Source organism: Salvelinus alpinus, chromosome 4 (assembly GCF_045679555.1).
Source record: "Salvelinus alpinus chromosome 4, SLU_Salpinus.1, whole genome shotgun sequence".
NCBI classification, from domain to species: Eukaryota; Metazoa; Chordata; class Actinopteri; order Salmoniformes; family Salmonidae; genus Salvelinus; species Salvelinus alpinus.
Genome location: NC_092089.1, coordinates 45,363,776 through 45,382,452, shown reverse-complemented (window position 1 = coordinate 45,382,452; position 18,677 = coordinate 45,363,776).

Genomic DNA, 18,677 nt, shown 5'->3' with positions numbered 1-18,677 from the left:
TGGTTCCCAAACGCCTCTTCGTTTAAAATGCTTAACATCTACGTAGAACCATGAAACAAATAGCAAATATCCAATACAAAGCACAAAAGGTAGGCTACCATAATGTCAGATCGTAAAATGCGCGTTCAAATTCATTTTTACTTGGCCAAATTATTATGTAGCCTGCAAACAAACGAAGCGTGGACCAGATTGACGCACTCTCCCCACTATGTGTTTCTGCCGTCTGGAGTCACCCTCTTTAGAGAATCAAAAAGCAGTGCAGTATGCAAATCAGGGAGCCAAACGAAAGGCTCTTTCTCCGAAGCGATTCGAGTCGGCTCCCGACGTTCACCTCTTCAAGGCCTACCTGTTGTTACAAAGAGGAAACTCAAAGACAAACGCGTTTTAATTAGGGATCTTATGTATTATTCATGCACTGTAACCAAATGTAGGCTAACATTGTTTACTGAATCAATGACTGAAATTAGCCGTTAGCCAGCCAGGTACTCCTGTACACGGTGAAACTTCTTCAACAAGATTACTTCACCTATTCCAACCACAAATGGCCCCTCCTCCCCCACTCTCTACAACAATACGACAGGTGTGTGGTGAACCAGAGGTAGTTATTTTATTTTGTGTGATATTAAGCATCCTCTACCACATTTCCTGCCAGAGCTGGATTTCCTCCCTTTCTCTCTCTCGCCGCCTCTCCCTTTATTCCAGGTGTTACTGTCTTATTTAATGGCCTCTCTACAACTGTGCAGGAGCGACCCAGGATGTCTGTTGTTTCTTCTAAGCTGGGAAATGGAGGAAGATAACAATGTGCTGTTGGTGCCAAGAAGTATCTCTCCACACAGATGTCTAAGGCAATTATTTTAAAGGGGAAATGACTCATGTGATTTTGCTTTGATTTCAGCTATATTACATCATGTAGTACCTGTGTAAAGGGACTGTAGTTTCTGAAAGCAGCCCAGTCCATTCAAATGATATCTGAAATGGTAGTGTGCAACACCACACGCTGATCCTGTCATCTGCACTCAGTGCTACTTTCCACAGCCCTCCCACCCCATTCCTTGCTTGTTATCTTAGGAGTTATCAGCCTCAACCAGCTTAACTGGTGGATGATTTGATCACAAGGGTGCCAGGTGGAAGAGACCATGCATAGTGCATACCTGATTCAGCACACCTGAGTTGGCTGCATAAATGGTCTGCTCCATTGAAATAGTGACCATATATCAACATTCGATGCCATTATTGTAATTTCATGCAGATGGAAACACAAATGCTATAGGTGGGGGTCTTATTGAAACATTTCCACTGTGTTAAACCTGAACTTATCAGATGCCACATCATGACAGTAACAGTACAGCCTAACATTCTGTTCCATACTGCCACTGCCTCTGGCCCCTGATAAAATTGCAAATCCTGTAGTATAACTGGGCCGTGACTGCGCAAAAGCTTTATGGATGATTCACAGGATGGGGCAAATGGAAATCTCAGCAACGGTGCTGTATGTGCTGTAACTTTTGTGCCCTGTAGTTGAATACTTAATAGGAGTCTATCCGGCTCCCATCTCTCAATCTCCCTCATCGCTTTCCCAGCACAACAATGTGCCATATTTCTCTCCCTCAATCCCATGATACCAGCCTCTTATTGGTTTTACTGTATACACAGCGGCAGAGGTAGCAGCTACTCTAACTGAATGTTAACAACAATGTCGATGGGGCGACTTGTGTGGCTTTATCCTCCTAGGGCCTCCCATTCTCCCTTCCTCTCACTCTATCACTCTCTCCCCCTCTCTCCACCCTCCTTTAAGTTCTGAGTTTTCGCTCTCTTCTTTCTTACATCTGTCTGTCTGTCTTTCCCTCTTTCGCTCTTCTCTCTCCTTGTCCCCACTTTCTACACTCTTTTTTTCACTTACTCATCTGTCATACATTCACCTCTCTCTCTCTCTCTCTCCTCCCTGCAGAGATGCTGTACTGTAGCTAGCTATATTGTTATGGGTCGCACTAATACCTAATACTCTTATCTTCCCTCCCTCTCTGCATTAGTTTATTGAATCTTCCAGGGCAGTTTAGAAAGCATGGTGTGGGGCGGTTCGTTATTCCTTTGCATTGATTTCTATGTGAGTCGGTGTGGTGAGAAGCTAATAGTCCCTGACAAATCACAGCTCCCATTCCCTTGCCCTCTACAAGGCCTTTTCAACAGCCGCCAATGGAACCACAGTCCTCTTGGAGGTGCAGAATTGGTGTCAAAGCCTAACAAAGGCAGTTGTAAAACGAAGGAAAAAACTGACTGCTGAGAAAAAGAAAGAAATATTCTGGAGTCTGCATATAAATATTCCATTAACTTTACCCGGCTCTATAACAGTGTGTTTATGCGTTCAGTGCCCTGAATTTGAAATTAAATTATTGCAAGGGGGAGAAAAAAAGTAGCCGTTTCCTTCTTCCAATTTTTCCCTCTTCCTTTTTTTGCCCTTCTCCTTATCAAGGGTGACACTAATCCAATTTTGGCTTGGCTTGTGACAGCTCTACCATGGTTTTGTATACTGATTCCTCCTCCCTGTTCATTCTGTTCACTCTCACTCTCACACACACACACACACACACACACACACACACACACACACACACACACACACACACACACACACACACACACAGCATTGTTAGGCCGATGGGGAAATCGTAATGCTATCTGAATGACTGAATTAATAAATGACATTTTATTTTCATTTATATATAGTATACAGTACCAGTCAAAAGTTTTGACATACCTACTCATTCCAGGGTTTTTCTTTATTTTTTCTATTTTCTACATTGTAGAATAATAGTGAAGACATCAAAACTATGAAATAACACATATGGAATCATATAGTAACCATGAAAAGTATTTGAGATTCGATGAAATAAAACGATGAAATAACACATGGAGTCATGTAGTAAGCAAAAAAGTGTTGAACAAATGAAAATATATTTTATATTTTAGTTTATTCAAAGTAGCCACCCTTTGCCTTGATGACAGCTTTGCACACTCTTGGCATTCTCTCAACCAGCTTCATGAGGTAGTCACCTGGAATGTATTTCAATTAACAGGTATGCCTTGTTAAAAGTTAATTTGTAGAATTTATTTCCTTCTTAATGCATTTGAGCCAATCAGTTGTGTTGTGTTATGGTATACAGAAGATAGCCCTATTTGGTAAAAGACCAAGTCCATATTATGGCAAGAACAGCTCAAATAAGCAAAGAGGAACGACAGTTCATCATTACTTTAAGACATGAAGGTCAATCAATTTGGAAAATGTCAAGAACTTTGAAAGTTACTTCAAGTGCAGTCGCAAAAACCATCAAGTGCTGTGATGAAACTGGCTCTCATGAGGACCGCCACAGAAAAGGAAGACCCAGAGTTACCTCTGCTGCAGAGGATAAGTTCAGTTGAGTAACCAGCCTCAGAAATTGAAGCCCAAATAAATGCTTCACAGAGTTCAAGTAAGAGACACATCTCAACATCAACTGTTCAGAGGAGAATCAGGCCTTCATGAATCAGGCCTTCATGGTTGAATTGCTGCATTGAAACCACTACTAAAGTACACCAATAAGAGGAAGAGATTTGCTGGGGCCAACAAACACGAGCAATGGACATTAGACCGGTGGAAATCTATCCTTTGGTCTGATGAGTCCAAATTTGAGATTTTTGGTTCTAACTGTTGTGTCTTTGTGAAATGCGGAGTAGGTGAATGGATGATCTCTGCATGTGTGGTTCCCACCGTGAAGCATGGAGGAGGAGCCGTGATGGTGTGGGAGTGCTTTACTGGTGACACTGTCAGTGATTTATTTAGAATTCAAGGCACACTTAAACAGCATGGCTACCACAGCATTCTGCAGCGATACGCCATCCCATCTGGTTTGCGCTTAGTGGGACTATCATTTGTTTTTCAACAGGACAATGACCCAACACACCTCCATACTGTGTAAGGGCTATTTGATCAAGAAGGAGATATATGGAGTGCTGCATCAGATGACCTGGCCTTCACAATCACCTGACCTCAACCAAATTGAGATGTTTTGGGATGAGTTGTGGACTGCAGAGTGAAGGAAACGCAGCCAACAAGTGCTCAGCATTCCAGGTGAAGCTGGTTGAAAGAATGCCAAGAGTACTTTGAAAAAACTAAAATATAAAATATATTTTGATTTGTTTAACACTTTTTTGGTTACAACATGATTCCATATGTGTTATTTCATAGTGTTGATGTCGTCACTATTACTCTACAATGTAGAAAAAAGTACAAATACAGAAAAACTCTGGAATGAGTAGCTGTGTCCAAACTTTGGACTGGTACTGTACATACAGTTACAAAAATATAGAAAAATGTAATGGAAGGCATTTGAACCCAGTCTGGCACAAATAAAATATTCTATCAATATTATTTCAGAAAAAGACTTGAAGATAGGCGACTTTCAAAGTGTTGTGGAATTATTTTCAAAAGACAATAACATTTCTTGTACAAGTAGTAATCTTTTTGCCAGTCTTACTTCAGCAAATGCTGAACTGGGCAGTTATTGTGCTATTACATCTAGAACTGAAAAAACAGTCCACACTGTGCAAAGCTAATAATGCCCCTTCCTCACTCACACCACTTTCCACAGCAGTGAACCATAATCTCCAATTTGTATTCCTTTACATCCGATGGGAATAATTTCCCCATGTTCCAATCCATTCCCTGTCGGGGAACGCCTGTGGGTTAGTGTCAGAGAGTGGAAGCAGCTAAATAGAGACAAGGTCAGCTAGTCTTTGTTAGGATTCTCCAGAGAATAGGGTGCACAGAGAGGACACATTCGAATGATGGCAGACACAGATCACTGGGAAACAAAAGTGAAAACATAATCCCCTCTGTATGGGAGATAATTGCATCAGAAAGCAGTAATCTGAGAGGAGGTCTGGGCGAAGCGACAGGCAGGGTGTGTGTGTGTGTTTTGAGAGTTTGTGAGGTGTTTGATCAGCTCAGTCTTTCTCACTTGAGAGGCTTATCTCTGGGTGAAGGCATGCAAAGGAATGGTGTCGCTGTGTGTGTGTGTGTTTGTTTGATTGAGTATGTGAGGTAAAAGCCCACTACTGCTGAATCCGCTTTATCAGCATTGAGTGTGTGTAAAAGAGAATGTGTCTGCTGCATGCCTGTCGCTTTGCTTGCAGCATGTGTGTCTGTGTGTGTCTGTCATAAATCATTCACACAACAACACCATTACCATGTCTTTAAGATAAAGTGTGACATGTGATTTCTGCACTGTGTGTGGTTGTTTTCAGTTTATAGTGACTCAATCGTATGACACCACCTTTTTGCTCCTACTCGTGTTCAACACTCCGCCCCTTGTAAAACAAAATCCCAGAATTCATTGTTCACCATGTTTCATTGAATCCAAAGAAACCAAAGGAAGCTATTATGTCATTACCATTTTCACATTTGATCTAATATAGATAGTATAGATTTCTTATGGATGTAGACATGTTTTTTTTCTCAATGATCGACAGTAGTATTGAACTTTGGCCCCAGTTAATCCACTGCAACTCTTCTGCTCTGTCAGCCTCAGCCCAGCAGCACTTCTGTCTGTGTGAGTTAATGATGCCCCTCTGCTGGAGACTACTGCGCCATTATGTCCTTCTGATGGGTCTGGAACAGCCCAATGTCCCTCTAATCCCACTCAAAGTCCTTCCTCTCACTTGGAGCCTCAGCCTTGCACTTGACAGAGCTTCAAAATCCTTATACTGTCTTGGCTCTGGCAGCCATTTTGAATACAATTCATTAATCAGCTTAGAAGTATTTATCACATGTTCTGTTCTGTTTTCTATGAGCATGCAGGAGACTCATAGAGGGTTTATTTCATGGCTGTACATATCTATTGTTCCTGCGTACACTAGCCTTTATGTCTGTGTCGCAATATAAGTAATAGTTTGAATCAGAGGAACAGAAATGTATTCTGTATCACCTCTTTTTAGATTACTTTGTCTGGCTGTGTGTGTGCCACTGCTTGCATGTGTGTATGTTTTAATTGTGGATCCCTAGACATGTCTCAGTTTTGGCTGCTTTTTTGGAAAATCTGTGCCAAATTTTGTGACTTTGCAGGATCTCCACACAATATGGGGAAATGGAAACCAGACTGTTGGCCCCTTATGTAGAACCGACCAATGAGGGGTCTGCCAAAATGGCCGCCTATATGATTGATTGGTCCAGCACTAATCCTCTCCCTTCTGTTTGGCCTGCTGGAATCTTTATGGGCTCAATACTAAAGCACTCTTGTAATGAAGCCACCAAATCCTCTTTTCATTCAATTGTTCACAGTTAAAAAAAAAAAAAAGAAAGAATAACTTCAGGGTAGTTATAGTATACACGAAAATGTCACGACAAAAGTAAACATTAATATTGCAGATTAGTTTAATACACACACTATTTGGTAATTGTAGGTAGGTGGGATACATTGTGAGTGGTACACAGTGGTGTGCAGACAGTGAGCCCCAGTAATGAGCTGTGTTGCGGTAGGAACAACACAGACCCAGGGGAGGATGAGGGGGCTCTGTGTGTGGAACAGGAACACACACTGGCTTCAGGACATTTACAGGAGAATCTAGAGCTGTGACTCACACTGATACCATCCTATTCTCTGTTGCTTTTCTATTCCGGTAGATATGTTGTGCTATAAAATCTGTGGTTGTTATAAAGATTTAGCATGGCCCAGTTAAGGATAGCTGTCAATTGTCTGGGAACAGTGGTTATCACTTCATTCTGAATTGGATTTCTATTTCTAAATTTAGCCTTTTTGCTTAAAAGAAAATAAACAGTCATTAACTTTATGGTTTATAAACATCTTGCCGATACTGACAACTACTCAAAAGGAAAGAGAGCGATAGAAAAGCTCAGTAAGTTGAATATCACTTAACATTGTTTATTTTCCGTCATTTCCATCATGTAATCTAAAACCTATTCTTGAGTTTGCTATTATCCTTGGTTCTGGGCTTCAGGCTGCATCCAGGCTTCTCTCCTCCATCATCCTCTAGGCAGCCATGTTATTTGTCTGTTACATAATCACCATTATTATTCCTGAGACGAACACTAAGCTTAAGACCAATTACATAATCACACGGAGATTGCAGTCTGCCAACTATATTTGGGAAGGGATTGTTAGCCAGAGAAGGTGGGAACTCAATCGATTCATTCAAGTGTGCTTTAGTTTAGTGAGAGCTGTGCTGCCACAGGAAACGGCCTCTCATTTAGTCAGTAAAACCTCTAATTTGTTTAGTGAAAGGCGCTCTCTTCTCTTCCCAGCGACCACCCAGCCCAGAGTAATTCTGTCACCCACAGAATGAGATTACCATAAAACCCTGACCCTCCCTCCCAGTGCACGGCCCAAACCAACACCCCAGCAGGGGAGGGCGGGGAGGCGGAAACTGCATTTCCACAGCTATTGTCTTCCTGAATGCTGGGTGGTGAGATAAACCAACTCTGGCGGGGTGTGCTTTCCTCCATGCCACCCGTGCCAGATGCTGCGGCGTGCCAAGGCAGCCACGTGCCACCCTGCCAGTGCCAGCTTGACACAACCATCTGTGTGTGGACTCAGCAGTCTCTTTTTCCAGTCTATTTACATTCATATCTACCCCTATTCCACCCTCAGGGAGAGAGTCAATGTGTTTAAGGTCCAAGAGCCTGCCTAAGGAATGCTGTGAAGGAGATTGCTGCTCAGCATTTTGTAATTCCCACTCTTCTCCACCCATCGCTCTGTATTCTGTTAACATTGCTTAAGCATCTCATCAGCCTGGGAGGAAATTGCCAGAAAGGAGGTGGGCAAATCTCCCTGGCTGCATTGTCATCGCCACACACAGACAGCAGAAAGGACAGCGTTGGGAGGGAACACTGTTCAGGATGCTCAGCAGAACGTCTAGGGCTTTACCTGTTATCAGTCTGCTATCAGAATCATCTGAAGCCAAGGCAGGCTACATTTATCCACCGCCAAGCTAGATTACATTTTTTAAAAACACTATAAATGAACCTATTGCATTCTGACCATAGAGAAATTGTATCCGTATAACAGCAGGCTTTTCTTATTTTCCCTCTCTTTCTGTCTCATTCTCTAGAGAGTGAGGTACATTTGAACAAGCCTGATGACAATAGACGATAACAAATAGAATGAGTTTGGGTCAGAAGACTGTCTCTGAGATAGATGGCTGCAGCGGTAAAGGATAGTCTAGACGGGCTTCTTCAGAACCTGGACAGCCTGGAAGTAAACCCCAATACTCATAAATGGTAGGCCTACATGACAGAATGTTAATTCTCTTTCATTTCAAATGAGGGTCAAATTAAGAATTGATGAAGGGTTTATGAATGGTTTATGTAGCCTTTATAAAATATACTATGCTTAAAGTGTGACAGAAATAGGCAGTCCACTCTGTTTTAAAGGTCGTAGGTGTCTATTAGCCATTGTCTTTTGAGTGTATCTATGTTTAGGCCCATTCATAATAACTAATGCAACCCTTGGATTAAATTCCAATGCATCAGGAATACAGTCCAATACACATAATGTAAACCTATGCACCATATTGCAATCCAATTAGTTCCCTCTCTCCCGCTTTCTTAAAGCAATTAACTTCATTTAAAATGTTTTTTTATTTATTATTGAGAATCACATGCCCCAGAGGCCTCTGTTTAATATTTCATCCACAGCTGGGAAAGTCATTAGATGAGATTTCTCTCATATTATTTCAAGCTTTTATCTGACCCTGAATGGAATAACTTATCGAAAATGAATCTTTATGGTGACATTTCTATAACATATTGATATTTTAGATACATTTAATGTTATTTCCCCTCGACTCTCACACAAAAACTGACAAGGGAAATTATGAACTAAGATGGCTTGATATATCAACGGTGCAGATATTTGAATAACCCAGGAGTAATAAACTGTGATTGATATATAATGCAATAGCACTACGGTATTGTGATTAAATCCTTTATTTCAATCTCCTTCTTTTTCCTTTGTCTTGTTTTCCACCTGTCGTATGTTAAAAGTAATCCTAAATCAAATCACAGAGAGTTTAGGCGGTAACCTTGTGAAATGTTCCAACTTCTCTCTCCCCCCCTCTCGATCTCTCTCTTTCCCCCTCTCTCTCACGTTTCTCACCATTCAGAGTTGTAGTATCGATTCCCATATAAACAGAACGAGGCCCTTTTTCCCATGGTGCAGTTTCAACTTAACTCATAAATCAATAAATCAATACACTCCGATGAGGCTGTTCGCAGAAACACTCCCCAAATTGATATCCAATGTAGGCTAAATGAACAGGCATTAACCCTACATTTCTCTCTCTCTCACTCTCCTGAGATGAATCTCATACTAAGAACCAGACTTCAGTGAATGCATGGGTATCCTCCTTTTTCTTTAAATTCTTGTTTTTTAAGTCTTCAAGCTTTCAGTATATTGTCACTATTTGTCCTGAAGATATTCTCAGCCCCGATATACCACAGAAGTCATCTGGTGCATATTTGACGCAAGTGAATCGCTTTATATAACCAGTGAGCTTCGGGGTATTGCTCTGCAATTCTGATGCTTATCTAGATTAGGTTTTAGGCCCAGTCTCATTCTGCATTAAATAGATGGATTGTATGCATTATTCAAAGTCTGATATCTATTGTCTCCTTACTTATGGAGTTCTCTTCCCTGAAAATATGTGCACACTGTATTGTTTTGAACAATGGCAATACAGGCTTTATACAGACAAGCTAAGAAGAAAGTGTACAATACATCCTCACTCACCTTTGTCAGTTTTGGAAAAAATATTATTTCATTTACTTAGGGCTCCCGAGTGGCGCAGCAGTCTAAGGCACTGTATCTCAGTGCTTGAGGCATCACTACAGACACCCTGGTTTGAATCCAGGCTGTATCACAATCAGCCGTGATTGGGAGTCCCATAGGGCGGCGCACAATTGTCCCAGCATCGTCCGGGTTTGACCAGTGTAGGCTGTCATTGTAAATAATAATTTGTTCTTAACTGATGCCTAGTTAAAGGTTAAATAAATAAATACTTTGAAAGGATATCAAGTGCAGAAAGTTACCATCAAAGCTCTGTTTTACCACCATGGAGCACAGGGCCGCAGTATAGAAAAGGGAAGTTGCTGCTGACGACAGCAAAGACAGATTCCCTCTTTGAGGTATCCAGGTCCAGTGGCCTTGTAGCCTGGCCTAGGAGGCTCCGTAAAGGGAGAGGAAACAGTATCTAGCTGGCCTGACCACCATCTATTGTTAACCACAAGATTAAGGCTGAGGAGGGTAGGGGTCTGAGGAGGGTAGCGGTCTGAGGGGCTTTGCAGAGCCTTAGGGGGATGCACAGTTCACCGAACTGTGTTGGAGGTATACCATATAGCGGGAAGGAAGGAATAATTGTACATTCGTATCCTACAAGGTTTTGTGACTCACATGATCTTTGGAATGTGTGGAAGTTTGTGGCAGCGAGACTACTTTCTACTTTGTGACCTCTTAGCTAGGTCAAAAGAGCAGCAGACTGAGGCAGTTTTTTAAGCCATGGAGGTGTATTAACAGCAACAATATACCTTTATTCTCCGTGCCTTAAGCTAAGAGGAAGATAACATTCTCTTATTTTGTGCATTGATTTGTTTGCTCCGTAAAAGAGGACCTGAACATTTAAGCAGGAGATTTGTGCTTCACAATATTTGGTATTCATATTTTAGTAAAGTCCTTACGCCCACCTTAAGAAGCCAGGGCCATGTGCTATATAGAAGGCCGGGGTCTTGAACTGTATAGTATTAAGTTGTTGCATAAATGCAACAACAAAGAAAGACAACCACTCTGTTCTTGAGGGTAAAGCATTGGCTGAGAGAGCACTGCAAACTACCCTATTTAAAAAGCCACAGGCAACAGCTTGAGGTTTGGCTTATTTGCATTCCATTTTGAATACCAGATTTGTGGTCTAATCCACACTTGTGGCACGGAAACAGCAGGTCATTGTATGGAAATGATTCCTGGGATGAGGCTTAACAGTAAGAGGATAGAGCAGTAGCAACCAAAAAGTTTAGGTTGAAAATGAATAATTATCACTTTCTCTAACAGTTCATTATGTAAACGTTTGGCAATACGTAATGTGGCAGCGTTTTACATGCAAATGAACATCTGGCCGACATCTGTCATTGCCTTTGTCTTAAACAAATGCCTGTTGTCTGTGATTCGCCAGCAAAAAGATGAATTCACATTTTGATATTTTATTCACAATTGTTTATACCACCCTTTTAACAGGCAAATATTTCCATTTTAGGAGGAGTTTGAGCAATGCACCTTTTAAAAATATTACCCTGAGGAAGACTGCCAAATCCTGATATAGGACACGGCCTTGTGTTAATAAGCATTTTTAACAGCAAAATATTTGTTTTGGCTGCTAAGAAAGCCAATAATTATATTATCCTGGACCTAGACATACAGCTATTGAGGTAACCAAAAGATGGCCTGCTTGATTATAACCTTTAAGCTCTCCTTGATGTCGTCACTGGATCGATAAAGTAATGGCAACCACTAGAAACACAAGGGGAAAGAGTCATCGACTACCTGACTGTGTGACCTTTCGAAGAAATCCTGAAGAATGTCTGGGTTTGAAAATACGACATATTCACGTATGTACAATGGTATACTTTAGCTTTCACGTTTTCCTACACTAGACAGAGGTAACACTAGAAGAAGTTTGGATTGAAGTACATTGACACAAACTACTCTATAATAGTCCTCTATGGCATCTTATGACACCTCCTTTTCTAAATGGTCTTGTTTATCTGCAGGGGGTCTTGCTAGGTAGTCTGGTGTTATTAATATTGGATGGAGCATGATGGCGGTAACCTTTAAGACATCCCACAGCTATAATACTCCTTGGTGACCTTTCTACAGACACCTGGACACACTCACCGCTTCACTGGCTTATCTGTCCTCCTGCTCAACAAAGTAGTAGCCTATAGAAACAGATTCGTAAGAAGGAAAGACATATGCAGTCATTCCCTCCATCGATCAAACTTTCTTCAAAAAGCATGATATTTCTAATTTCTCAGTACATTTACGAACGAAAAACATGATTTGTAATTGGGATCGTCCTCTGCCAAACCCTTGCATTTCCTCCATTTATGCAGTATTGGGAGAAAAACAAGAATACAGGCCCCGGACAGCCATGGAGGAGGGTGGTTAATGAATTTATATCACTGTTCACCCCTGCTGCCGATATACTGGGGATTGGCGGGATTGTTCATTGGGAGGTTAGAAAACGGATGTGTTTGTGGTCACTGGCTACTCTGCCATCGATCTTGGGAATCAGATAAGGAAGCCCAATGACAAGCTGTTAACCTCAAACTATTCGAGAATGAATCCCTTTCATCTCATCCCATTCCCTCCGTTTCTCTGCACCCTCCCAGGCAGCCTAACCAACCCCTACAAGGACGAGAGGGTTTGATATAGCTAGATGCACATTCATCCTTCCTACCCTGTGCCCCATCTCATGATTTGTAACAGCGAGAGGTGTGTGGTAGCTTAAGTTGATGCCGATACACATCATGCTGTTTCAAATTTTCCCTGTTGTGATGATAAACTATATCTCTATAGTCGGATAATGCATTCGAGGTTGGGAGAGTGCACCCAAGGTGTCAAACGATAATGGAGAGTATGCTTCTGGATACTGATGTATTTTTGTTGTTGGGCTGAAATGTTATGGAAATACTTTAAATAAAGATTTCTTTGGAACTTTTTAATGAAAATGTAATTATTTTAAATGATAAATCCTCCAATGAGACTAACAACTGTATTGCAGCTTGATTGGCTACATCATGGGATCTCAATGTCTATTCTGCCAGCGCCACTGCCGCTGTCTATTCTGCTCTCAGATTGCTGTTGGGTCACAACAGCTATAATGGCTTTGCAAGACTTCCAAGACCGGTAACTAACCACCGCAGTAAACAAAGCCTGCTCGAATTGAAGTCGCCCAAGAATATGGATTTTGATTTACATTCAACTTTTAAACATTGTTGAATGTGAAAGGAAATGCTTCCGAAACTGCATAACTTATAGATTCAGTAATTGTACCATTATCTCTGCAAGGTTTAATGGGTAGGATTGGAAAATGCTTTCCCACCCTTGAAGAAATGATTGAATTATGAGTAAAAACTGTGCATCAATAAAGTCTGTGAAATAAAATGTTCTGTTGTGCATGCACACTGTGACAAATAATGCATTGTATTTATCATATTTTCCTGCACTGCATGGAATTATGTTGTCCTTTCTATTTTTCAGTAAGACGTATGAAAGCGCGAGGAACCAATCAGAACATTCAAATGAGAAGGTTTACTGTTCATGGTTAATGGCTTAAGACAGCTTACAAAAAGGCTGTTTTTAACTTGGTATTCTATGCTCTTAGTCAGAAGTGAAGTCTTGACAGCCACACTGCATTATCTACACTAAAGCATAAATGTAGCTACATTCTCCATAATCATCTTGGATCAAAGGATACTTTTGACCTGAATAAACCAGCCTTTGCTAAACATATACAGTATATACAGTATTGTGTAAACAGTTGGAAACTCCCATAGTTGGGCTATAGATGCAACAGTCTTTTCATCTGATGGAGGCTGGGCAGACGGCCAAACATGATCTTTAATTCAACCAAGCATCATGTTTTCATTTTCATTACGAGCTCGTATTGCTCTTCCTCGCCTTCAAACCTGATTCAAGGAAGAAAGTTTACAGCGTTATTTATTATTTTCTGGGCAGAAAGGCTGGGATAGCATGGCTGGGATAGCATGGCTGGGATAGCAAGGCTGGGATAGCATGGCTGGGATAGCAAGGCTGGGATAGCAAGGCTGGGATAGCATGGCTGTTTGAGTTGTGTCCATTTTGACCTGCTCTGACATCTAGCTGCACCAGCACAGAAAAATGACCAGTGTTGATTTTTCAGTGTAACATTTCTCATCTTGATTCAGGAGTTAAATTCGCACTGTAAGAGTGAAATTAACAGTCAGTGGTATAAAAGAACTGCCAGTGTTGGTGTTAATAACCAGAGTTATTGTTTTACGCTGTGTAGAGTGAAACAGTCCCATTTAAAACCACTCCTACTCATATTTCCCAGCAGGCTCTAATGCAGATAGATTTTTTGAGGATTGTTCTTAATATCTGTGTATTTGCATTTACATTGATTCTTTGATTAATGTTATGCTACATAAAGATAAAGTACATAAATACAAAAAATAAAATTGGTTAGTTGGATTTTTTGCATCTTTATTGAGATGGTTTTTCCAGTTGAAATATTTTAGGTAGTCTTTGTTATACCTTTATACCTTTAACCCTGGATATAATTTTGAATGCGGGTGCATACACATTTCAACTGTTGGATGGTCTAACTCAGGCTATATTCCAATATGAGTTACATATCACTTTGCAAGCCATCATAATGTGACTTGCGGGCCTGATGTGGCCTGTAAATCAGGAGTTTCCTAACACAACTGTGGGTAAAACTAAGCCATCAAAGTAAGGCCTCATGATATACACTGAGTGTACAAAACATTAGGAACACTTTCTCTTTCCATGACATAGACAAACCAGGTGAACCCAGGTGAAAGCTATGATCCCTTATTGATGTCACTTGTTAAATCCACTTCAATCAGTGTAGATGAAGGGGAGGAGATAGGTTAAAGAAGAATTGCTATGCCTTGAGACAATTGAGACATGGATTGTATATGTGTGCCATTCAGAGGGTGAATGGGCAAGACAAAATATTTAAGTGCCTTTGAACGGGCTATGGTAGTAGGTGCCAGGCATGCGCCCAGGTTTGATTGTGTCAAGAATTGTAACGCTGCAGGGTTTTTCACGCTCAACAGTTTCCCGTGTGGGAAGCATTGGAGTCAACAAGGCCAGCATCCTTGTGGAACGTTTTTGACACCTTGTAGAGTCCATGCCCCGACGATTTGAGACTGTTCTGTGGACAAAGGGGGGTGCAACTCAATATTTTTGTTCTTAATGTTTTGTACACTCAGTGTATGTAATGTATTGTCATTAGTGATGGGTCGTTCTCAAACAAACAGCTCTTTTTGAACAGATCTTTTTGGTGAACTCCGGGAACCGAATCACAAGATCCGTACATTAGGCTCCCTGATTTGCATACTGCTACTACTGCTTTTTGAGCAGATAAGATACAAAATAATTCTGTAACGAGGGTGAATCTTCACTGCAGAAACAATAAATAGTGGGGAGATTGCATCAGTCTGGTCCACACAGATATTTTCAGGCCATCTAATAATTGGCCAAGTAAAAATGTATTTGAACGTGCATTTCACGATCTGACATAATGGTATCATTTCTTTTGGGCTTTACATTGGAGATGAACACTTTTGTCATGGTTCTAGGTTGGAGGAGCCGTTTGGGAGCTTGCTCTTTTACGTTAACGGAGCCAAATGAGCTGACTCACTGAAAAGACTCGAACTGGCCATCACTAATTGTCATAAAGTTACATTTTAATGATAACACACACCGAGCTACTCATTTGGTGAAAGCCACAGTTCTTTAAAAGGAAATAATTCAACAACCATGTCACTGTTACTAACAAATACAATCATAGGTGGTAACTCTACAATTCACTCAAAGAAATGGCACCAAGGGAAATATGCAAATTAGGCTTTACACCATACAGTCTTAAAGGTAGACTCAGCATAGATGCCATATCGCACAGCACACTAGGTCAATTTCAATTTCTGCAACTAAGTTCGTTGAAGCATGAGGCTCAACTTCTCGGCTATTTTGGTGCCCTGGTGAAGTGTTGCATCTCGTTCATCTCAATATCTGCGGTGCTGCTCGTGGCAACGTCATTTTGTTGAGTCTACCTTTTAAAACAACACCCAAAACACCCTTATTGTAACAGTGTTTTTGTTTAACACTAATATGAGTTAACTCTATCAACACTAGTGTTGAATAAAATGTTTTAAAATGAGTGTTAATTACCCCAAGTGTAATTCAGTGGTCATGTTTTACACTATGGAGTGTTACCATTAACACTCAAAATGTAACACTATAATCAGAGTATTTTTTGCACTCTGTAGAGTGGGACCATATGTACTCTGATGTAGTGTTAAAATGTACTCTTTATGTATTGATTAACACTGCAAAATGTACTGTGCACCTAGCCATGACGGTATGGTGTTGGAGCCTAATGCAGTTTGACCCATGGCTAATGATGCCCTGACTCTTGTTGTGTGTAGTTCGGTCTGGTAGCTCCGTGGCTGGATGGCTGGGCGTTTAATTGAGAGTGACAGGACAACACCTGTAGATGGCTAGGGTTGTTATGGGCCCAGGGTTTAATAGGGGATGAAATGAAATGAAACCTCCATCCCACTGTCATTAACCTGGCTGCTACAGGTCATATTGGGAGGTTGCAGAGTGTGAATGTCTGATTTAAATAATGCTATTTTTGCCACACCATCTGGAAATATGATTTGGTTTGTTTAATTTTGTGTTTTTGTTTTCCCTGTGACAAGTGGTCAGGTAGTCATGTCTGCAGCTGGTCTGTCTAACCCCAGGGAGCAGAGAATCTGGAACAAAATGTTCCCTTCCTCACCCCGTCAGCTAGCTGACAAAATAAACCGTGTTATCTTCAAACATCATATCTCTTCATAATAAAAACATATTGATGGTCTGTTTGCAGCTTAATTGCAGGATAGCATCCAAAGCACAAGCTCTAAAAATATAATATTATGCTGAAGAAATGTATCAAGATTTCAGAATTAGATTTTGAGGCAAATCATTTTTATTTTTAAACATGTAAACATTTTATGATAGGGGATGCCCCCTGTCCAATGTCAGGTTTAATTTGCATGGGAAGTGTGATTTAGCACAGGGGAGTTGGGGAAAGGGGGCCATAGAGTTGAGAACAAAAGCAGATGAAGACAGAGTGGACAGAGAGAGGAGAGGTTGATGAAAGACCAAATCTGTATGAGGAAATTAAGTAGCTAGCTAGACACGTAAAATTGGAAATGGGCTAGAAAGAAAGTTTCCTCAGTCAGATAAGAGGAATGAAACGACAGAGGGCTGAAACACATTTGTCGTTAGAGGATGATGTTAGCACATCTAACCCTCTCTATTTCTGGAGTCTTCCCTCATCTCTCCGGAGCTCGAGCTAGTGCCACTTCCATAAAGAATTCAATTTCTTTCCCTTTATCGTGCCTGGCCAGGCCTCTCAGGAGCTGAAGGAGGGGGGAAAAGGAGAGGCAAAAGGCCCATCTTTTTTCTTAGCCTCATTAAGAGTGAGCAAAGATCCTCTTTCTTGGCCCTCCTGCCTCCCTTTGTCTATGAAATATGTCTCCTTACCGAGCAGCGAGCACACAGGGCCGTGATGGAGCTCCTGCCATGTGCTATGTGATCTTCACCAGAGATATTGATGCTCTGCAAAAGGTGCTATAGCAGGAGCAGTGAGGTGGGAAAATGACATATTTTCTTGCTCGCGGGTATATTGTATGACTTCTTGATATTTATAGTGGAAGCCATCTTGGTTGGGTCTGAACTGCCATTGTACATCTAAAGCGTACAGTAGGAAGTATCTTAAGGACATGATGCTTACCGCTTTGAATTCATCCCAACATTTGTCTTTTTTTTGTGGTATACGAAGTGTGGATGATTATGAAATTAATCTCATGAGACATTTCATTGAATGGTTGCTATTCAGCTTGTGGACATGTGATTGGCTCGATGCACCACAACTGATATGCCCCAAGGCAGAGCGTTAGTTCTAATTTGCCTGCAAGGACAGAAGCGTAACATGAACTGTCGAAGTCAATGTTGTAGATTAGTCTATGGAGATAATTGTATTTAACAATGCAGACAGGGTGTGTGTGTGTCTGTGTGTATGCTTGTGCGTGTGTGGTGTGTGTGTTTTTTTTACGTGCATGCAAGTGTATCATTCTTCATTGCAGACCATGGTGTGTATATGGTGCCCATTCATCCTTTCAAGAAAGCAGAATAACTAAGAGTGACATTCAATTACTGTATGCAAATTTTTGTGTTTTTTTTAGTTGGGTTTCACCATTCATTTAGTTAATTAACTGTTTGGACGCACGCTATCATAAGCAGATTGCAATTCTATTTAATAATGGGCATAATGAAATATATTATTAGTAATAAAGTTAATGGAATAAGTGATGCGAGACTCCTCATCAAAATGTGATGGACGGTAGATTAAGGAGAAAATACAACAATAAGGGACATGAGCTCAACAAAATGGCGGCTGTAAATGATTGTTTAGAGGTTTCTTTATGATGGATCTTTTCATTGTTGATCTTAATTCATTATCGACCTTATGTCATCCGCCTGTCATTGGCCGAGCCTCTTGCCCTTGCTGTTATTGCAAATGGCACCTTGTTCCCAATTAAAATGCAATTAAGGGTTTAATTAACGCTGGCTAGATGTTAGCGAGAACAAAAGAACACACCACCAATAAAGGTAATTGAAAATATTTTGGCAGGACTGTAGAGTACCATGTCATTGGCAATCGTTGTGGTAGGACTTCCGGACCCCTTAAGTTCAGGTCTGTGATTGTACTCTCGTACAGCAACAACACAAGCTCCAGTATCTCTCTGATTAGAGTGTGCTGTTCTGGAGTGTTTCACAAGTTGCAATGCCATCGTGATCAGT